We start from the raw sequence: 7,868 nt of genomic DNA on the forward strand, positions 1-7,868 counted from the left end.
ATACCAGCAAACTGAATCCAGCAACACATCAAAAAGTGAATTCACTATATTGAGATGGGCTTTATTTCTGGGATGCAAGGTTGGTTTAACATATGCAAATCAATAAATGTCATTTGCTACATAAACAGAATTAATAATAAAATGACACAATCATCCAATAGACACAGAAAAAGTCTCTGACAAAATTAAGTGTCCTTTCCTGTTAAAAATCCTCAACAAATTAGGCATCAAAGGTACCTAAAAGTAAGAGCCATCTATGACAAACCGACAGCCAACATCATATTGAATGGGCAAGAACTGGAAGCATTTCTCTTGAGAATTTGAATAAGACAGATAAATTCACTCTTGTCACTCCTATTCAACATAGTACTGAAAGTCCTATGCAGAGCAATTAGGGAAGAGAAGGAAATAAAAGGCATCCAAATCGGAAGTCAAACTATCTCTGTTTGCAGAAAGTATGATTCTGTACCTAGAAAATCCTATAGGCTCTGCCAGAAGGCATCTAGAAGTGAAAAATGACTTCAGTAAAGTTTGAGGATACAAAATCAATGTAGAAAAGTTGGCATTTCTATACACCAATAACATCCAAGCTCAGAGCCAAATCACAAATATAATTTCATTTACAAAAGCCACAAAAAGTATAAAATACCAAAGAATACAGCTTATCAAGGAGGTAAAAGATCTCTGCAATGGGAATTACAAAACATGGCTGAAAAAAGTCAGAGATAACACAAACAATAAAAAACATTCCATGCTCATGGATAGGAGGAATCAATATTGTTAAAATGGCCATACTGCTCAAAGCAATTTACAGATTTAATGCTATTCTAATTGTTATAGGAGTTATTAAGATATTATTTTAGGCAGATAGGACAAGGAGTCTTTGGGAAGTTATTTTATTTATTTATTTATTTTTAAAGCAGTTCCAGAAAATTTTCTTGTATAACAGAAAAGCCAGGGCTGGGCCAGCAAGCTTCCATATGCAAAGGCCCGCCATCAGAAGCTGGGTCCACCCAAACATGGCGATTCCGGCCAATTCTTCAGGTCCCCACCTGTGCCTGGCAATATGGCTGCCCCCACATATCCCCACGTGTGTAGAACATCATGGCGCCCTGTATTTGCATATTAAAAGGCCAGGGTTGGAGGGCCAGTTTTTTTGCCACTGCTACTTGAATGACATAGCTGGTCAAACCAATCCCCTGGGTCCTATGCAAATCAGACATTGCCTCCTCATATAACTGACTGTTTTCTGCCACACTTGGGGTTTCCTCTTTTGGGTTGGAGGTCCCCACCCTCTGTCTCTTTACGGGGGTTGCCTCTTCCTTCTTTCTTGCCTATTATGTTGCCTCTACTCAAATGCACGTTCAAATATAAAATTGTTAAGAATTTAAAGATGGCAAGAATAAAACTTTAAATCTAGCAAGGGCCATTCTAGTGGGTGGTGCTCTATAAGACTACACAAGTTGCACTCTCCTGAAGCTATCCCTGGGGTAAGTATTCTTACTTTCTCTATCAAAAAATTTGCAAATTAAGGTTGAAATATCACATCCACAATGTTATGTAACTAGTAAACAGCAGAGCTGAAAAATCCAAATATATCTAATTCAGTTGTGATGCTCTGCCATATCGAAAAATTCACTTCTAAAAGTTTTCTTAAACTTCCAATCAGTCACAGGAACTGCTAATGACTTATTCATTCTGTTGAAGAAGTAGCTTAATTTTTCTATGGGAAATATCTTGTTCCTAGCTCCAAAGCCAAAAAAACAAAAAACAAAAAACAAACAAAAAAAAGAGGTCTGTGGTTTTGACATTGTTAGTAGGTTAAATGTTATAATGAATGAATGAATGAATGAATGAATGAGTGAATGGCTCCAAATAAAGTTCAGTCTCTGAATTATAGATTGGGCATGGTCTTTCAGCCCACACTCCAGAGCATTACTGCTCAGATTTGAATCCCAGCTGGGACACTTATTTACTGAGTAATTTTGGGAATGTTGCTTAATTTCTTTGTGCCTTATTCATTGTTCTCTCATTGGTAAAACAGTAGTGACAAGAATAGGGGATTCTCACTGAGATTAAAATGAATTAATCCACATAAAGCTCTTAATACATTGCCTGGCATATATTAAGTCTGCAATAAATGTTAGTATTTATGTAGCTCTTAACATTTCATAACAGTTTTGTATTTGTGGATATGAGGAATAAAGAGTTAAGAAAACCAAAAATTTTAACAGTGATTATCTCCAGGTGATGTAATTATGAATGTTATAACTTTATATTCTTATTTATTTTCTAAATTTTGTATATACTAATACAATAAAAGTATTTTAGTAATGTGAAGAATATATTTGTTATCCCTCATCCAAAGTCATCTAACTTTTCTCTCTCTGTCTCTCTCTCAGTCTCTCTTCCACCCCCATCACCCCCATACACATGGACACATACGCATACAAACACACACGCTGAGAAGCATGATAATAAAAATTTAGAAAAATATATGCATTGATCAATCATGTACTTTGGAATAAAGTTGCCAGATTTTATAATAAAAATACAAGGCACCCAGTTAAATTTGAATTTTAGTAAACAATAATGATTTTTAGAATAAATATGTCCTAAATATTGCTTGTCCTAGAAAATAAGTGGCAACCTTAAGACCTGAGCAGTACAGTTCTGGGGTGTAGGAGTGTGTAAACTATTGCACGCACCATACACTACAAAATTTATTTTTATCTGAAATTCAAATTCAGTTGGGCATCTTGTATTGTAGCTGGTGACTCTACTTTTTATCTCTGTTGGCAGATTAATGCCAATTTCCCCTGTCCCTATTTCTAGCCTGATCTATATATAACAAATAAAGGAATTGACATACAAAAAAGCTGTATGTATTTAATGTATGCATCTTGATGAGTTTGAAGATAAGTATACACCCATGAAACCATTACCATAAACAATGCCATAGATTTAGACATTGATATCTCAGTACTCCTCCACAAAACAAAATGCTTAAAACACTCAAGCATGTAATTTTTGCTCCCCTCCCAAGTTCTTGTTCTATTACACACACGCACATGTACACACACACACACACACACACACAGCCACACATGCAGGAACATATCTTCTCTTTTCTCTAACACATCCTCCTTCTTGCTGTCATAATGACCCACTGTCTCCATTCCTGCTGTCTATAACATTTTTTTTAAAGGAGTGAGACAGCAGAACTAAAAAATTATACTAAGGGGGTAAGGTAAAATAGTTTGAATCAGAGTAACATATCCTGTTCTTGTCCCCTCATATCTGGGATGTGTCTTTCCAGTCACTGTGTGAGTCATGAGTCATGGTCCTTCCTTTGCTGTGTTGAATCACAGGTAGTTTTTGTGAAAATGCTCTGGTATCAGTTCTTTTAGTGACAAAGGACTTTTTTTTTTTTTTTTTAGAGACAACTTAGCCTTAGCTGAATCATCCATTCGTCTGCTGCTTGCTTCTTTGCTTACTGTTTTCTTTGGTTTCTTTTTAGCTGAGGACTTAGCTTTTTGGAGGTATCAGGGATTGTGTCTGGCTCCTGCTGTCTATTTATTTTGGCTGTATTTCCTTTTAGGTTGCTCAATAGATATTTGACATTTGGGCTTCTACTCTGACTCTTTCTTAATCCCATCTCTCCGTGATATCACCTCTTTTCAGACAAGAGAGTCATTTGAATTTTTAAAAATCACCTTTCAGAAAAAGGTAGTGAGGCCAAGAATGAGTTAACTCTGTCAGGAAGTCAGTCATATAGATCCTAAGAGGCCTCATATCCATTGTCTGGGATTCAACAGCCCTTACATTTGTGGAATTAGAGAAAGAGGTGAGAGATATTGGCAGTTACTGTTAATTCACAGCCTTTGCTTAAATTTTGGAGAGCAGGCATGCAGAAAATTTTAGTACAGAGAAGAGACCGACATATATCAACATTTTCCCTTAGATTAATAGCTGACGTAGTGTAGTAGAAAAAGTCAATCTCTGCAAGCTAAAATCTTGGCCCTACTCCTTACGAGCTGTGTGACTTAGAATTTGGTCATTAACCTCTCTGAGTATTGATTTCTTCATATGTTAAAGGGGGATAGTAATACCTCAAGTGCTCTAATGTGGATTAAACATGATATGATGAGGCATATGGCACATGATAGAAAATCAGTGGTTTTTATCTCGATTGCTATGCTTTCACAATTGGAAATTTAAGGTTGAAAATCATTAAAATATCTTCGTATATAAGTAAAGATACCATTGCATCTATGAATTTCAACTTTCCTCATGATTTGAATATGTATATCATAGTTGTTCTGTGAGAAAATGAGAGGAACAATGTGCCCTTTAGCTATTTCTGATTGGACTGTAAGTCATAAACAATTTCAACACAAGAGAACTCCTTAAAAAACACACCCAAGAAACTTGAGATTCTAGTTAGGGAAAAACCCAAAGCTATTATAAATGTCAACCTTGCTTTGTTTTCTTATCCTATTCTTACCTGTAGCCTAACAAAGACACACATTAAACACATTCATATTATGATGCATATCTCATACTGTAATTGTTTAAAGACACTTTCTATGTACATGGTTTTGAATGGGTATATATTTTTATAAATCTAATAATGTATTCTACGTTATTGCTTTTAAGAGAGAAAAGCAAAGGAGAGTTAATGATTTAAGAAAAAATCCTGAGAGTTCCAGAATGCAAGATCTTTATACTGGGATACTCTACTTCCTATAAATTTCTTAACTGGAAGTTCCCTATAACTATACTGATATGTTAAAGGATAAACCACAGTTAAATATGGAAGCCTAAATTCACACAAGTCAAAAGGGGAGATGTTCAGCTGAAGTTCCACATGGAGTAGGGAAAATTTAAAAAAAAAGAGAAGAAAATGAGTGACTAGAATATCTAGTGGGTTCCATACTTAAGGAAAAATGGGAGATAGTATTACTGTCAGAAGATTCCATTCATTATGTTCTTTATGAAAAACACAGTATTGTGGGAAATAAAGGATGACAAGTATATGTAATAAGGTAACATTTTAAAAATTACATCATTGTGCTTTTCTCTTTTGCATTTTTTCATGCATGAACAACCCCCCATCATGCCGAGGATATCCATTTGCCTTGGGTTAGGAATTTTACAATGAATATTTTGTAAGAGAATGATAAAACTTTTGAAATCCAAAGTAAAATTTATTCGTAGTTGAGGGAAAGCCATAATTTGAAAGCTAAGCTTTGTCATGAAAAAAAAAAAAATTTTTTTCTAAATCCTGCTAGCTCCAATGATCATTTCTAGAGCCAAGCCAGGACAAGATTGTTAACATTCCTTCCATAGTGTAGAAAGGATATTCCTTCCTTATTTAAAACTAAATTCTGAGGATTACTGCCTCAAGGAAGAAAGTTATGATAAGGTAAGTCCATGCCGGAGAAAAAAAAAAAAAAAGAACTTTTCTTATTGGGTAAATTATGAAGAGAATGAAAAAGACTTGAGGAAAGGAGGTTAGATGCACATTTACTCGTGCTCCCACTTGAAGTGGAACTCCAGGGGGTGGAGAGGCAAGTAAAAATAGAATCCACTGCTGCCAGTGGATGGGGGAGGGATGGCATCCGTGATTCAAGACTGTCTTTTCTGCCCTCTTCTAGTGCTTCTTTCAGTGATACGAAGTTAAAACCAGGTACTGTGAATAGTCACCTGATTTTTGATTCTTATGAAGGTTATTTTTTTGGTGTAGATGGTTGTTAACTTGGTGTCCTTGTTGGGTGACAATCAGTGGAGCCATCTATTTGACAATTGTGTTCTGCCCCTCTCTTGCTGCTATTTAAACTGCAGCCTCTGCGAGATCATAGATAAAAAAAATTTGAAGAGCCATGACCAGAGAACATTCTAAAATTTATACCTAAAGGAACATTTTAATATTGTAATCCCCAGAATTTCCTATGTTCTCTTCTCACTTTCTTTCATTTGTTTTACTGTTTGCCACCCATTTTTTTCTCTATCCTGCTGAAAACCTCTACTTGTTCCCTTCTCTACTCTTCTTCTTCCACATCCTGATACCTAATATGAAAAATCATACTTAAAACTGTTACACTTTTTAAACAATTTTATATTGCCAGTGTTTATATATAAAAATCACATTTTGTCTTGTAAAAATATTTTTCTTTTGTAATATTTTTCTGCATATCTTTGTAGTATGTTTAAAATGCATGCTATTGGGGGAGAGGCCAAGATGGCTGACTAGGAACAGCTGTGGTCAGAGGCTCCCACCGAGAAGAATGAAAATGGTGAGTGAATCCTGCACCAACTACTGAGGTATCCAGGTTCTCTCACTGGGACTCGAGGAAGTTGGCATGACCCACAGAGATCAAGGAAAAGCAGGGTGGTGTGACGGCCCACCTGTGAGCCACATGGGGCAAGGGGAGCTCCCATACCCAGTCAAAGGAGGCAGTGAGTGATCGTGCTACCCTGCCCAGGAAACCATGCTCTTTCCATGGATCTGTGTAACCTGAAGATCAGGAGATCCCTCTTGTGAGCCCATACCACTGAGGCTTTGGGTCCCAAGCACAAAACTGTGCAGATTCTCAGCGGCCACTCGACTGGAGACCACCTAAAACTATAGAGTTCCCCAGGGAAAGGGGCAGCCATCTTCACTCTGGTTGCCTGCTGCCTAAGACACCTGAACTCCCAGGGGGAGGGGAGGCCACCATCACTGCGGCTGCCTGCTGCCTAAGATGACTGAGCTCCCAGTGGTAGGGGCAGCTGCCATCACTGCAGCTCCAGTCTGTGGTTTTTCCCCCTGCCAGTGCTGGGGATGAAACAGGAGTTAAAAGAAATTAAAGAATGTCTAAGCAAAAACTCAGCTGTATGTAAGAAAACCCAATTATCCCAGAGGAAGAGAAAGAGCCAAAGTCCATTAAAAATTAACTGCCTGTTTTTCTGTGGCTGGTGAGCCTTGTCTCTCCCCTTCCAAGGCATCATGAAGACTCTGTTTCTCTAGCTGTGCAGCTGCAAGATCACTAGACAGATAATCTCAAGTTGTAAAACATGTTTTTTCTTGAAAAGTAAGAAATGATGTAACGCCTGTCTCAGTTGAATAACTGTCTTTGTTTCTTGCTTCTGTAATATGCTTCCCCCTGCACAGATCTCCCCCTGCCCCACAAAATGCTTAAAAGGTAACCAGACTCTATGTTTGGGACTCAGTCTTTTTGGATGTTAATCTGACCGGGCTGGTGCACCTAAATAATAAATAATAAGTATCCTCCTCAACCCCTCGATCTCTCTGATTCCTAAATTATTCCACTGCAGGGAGACTGGATGGTTTGGGCCCAGGAGGAATTCTCCACAGCACAGCACAGTGGCTGTGGCAGATGGTGGCCAGACTTTCTCTTTAGGCCAGACCCTGACCTATCCCTCCTTACTGGATGGGGCCTCCCTGCAGGAACTCCCTGCAACTCCAGCTAGGGGTTTAGGGACAGAACTCTGATCTCCCTGGGACTGAGCCTCTGGGGAGAGTGGTGTCCATGGTCTCCGTGGATCAGCAGACTTAGTCTTTCTCTCTGCTGGCTCTGGGGAATCTGGGCAGTCCAGACAAGTGGGACTCCCCCCAGCACAGCACACCCCCTCTGCCAAGGGGCAGCCAGAGTGCTTCGTTAAGTGGGTACCAGATCCCATGCCTCCTGACTGGGTAAGAGCCCCCTCCAACAGGGGTTGCCAGACACCTTATACAGGAGTATTTCTGCTGGCATCAGGCTGGTGCCCCTCTGGGACAGAGATCCCAGAGGAAGGAGCAGGCAGCCATCTTTGCTGTTTTGCAACCTCCACTGGTGACAATCCAGGTGCAGGAGGGACCCAGG

This window comes from Mandrillus leucophaeus, unplaced genomic scaffold, assembly GCF_000951045.1.
Source record: "Mandrillus leucophaeus isolate KB7577 unplaced genomic scaffold, Mleu.le_1.0 Scaffold722, whole genome shotgun sequence".
Lineage (NCBI taxonomy): Eukaryota > Metazoa > Chordata > Mammalia > Primates > Cercopithecidae > Mandrillus > Mandrillus leucophaeus.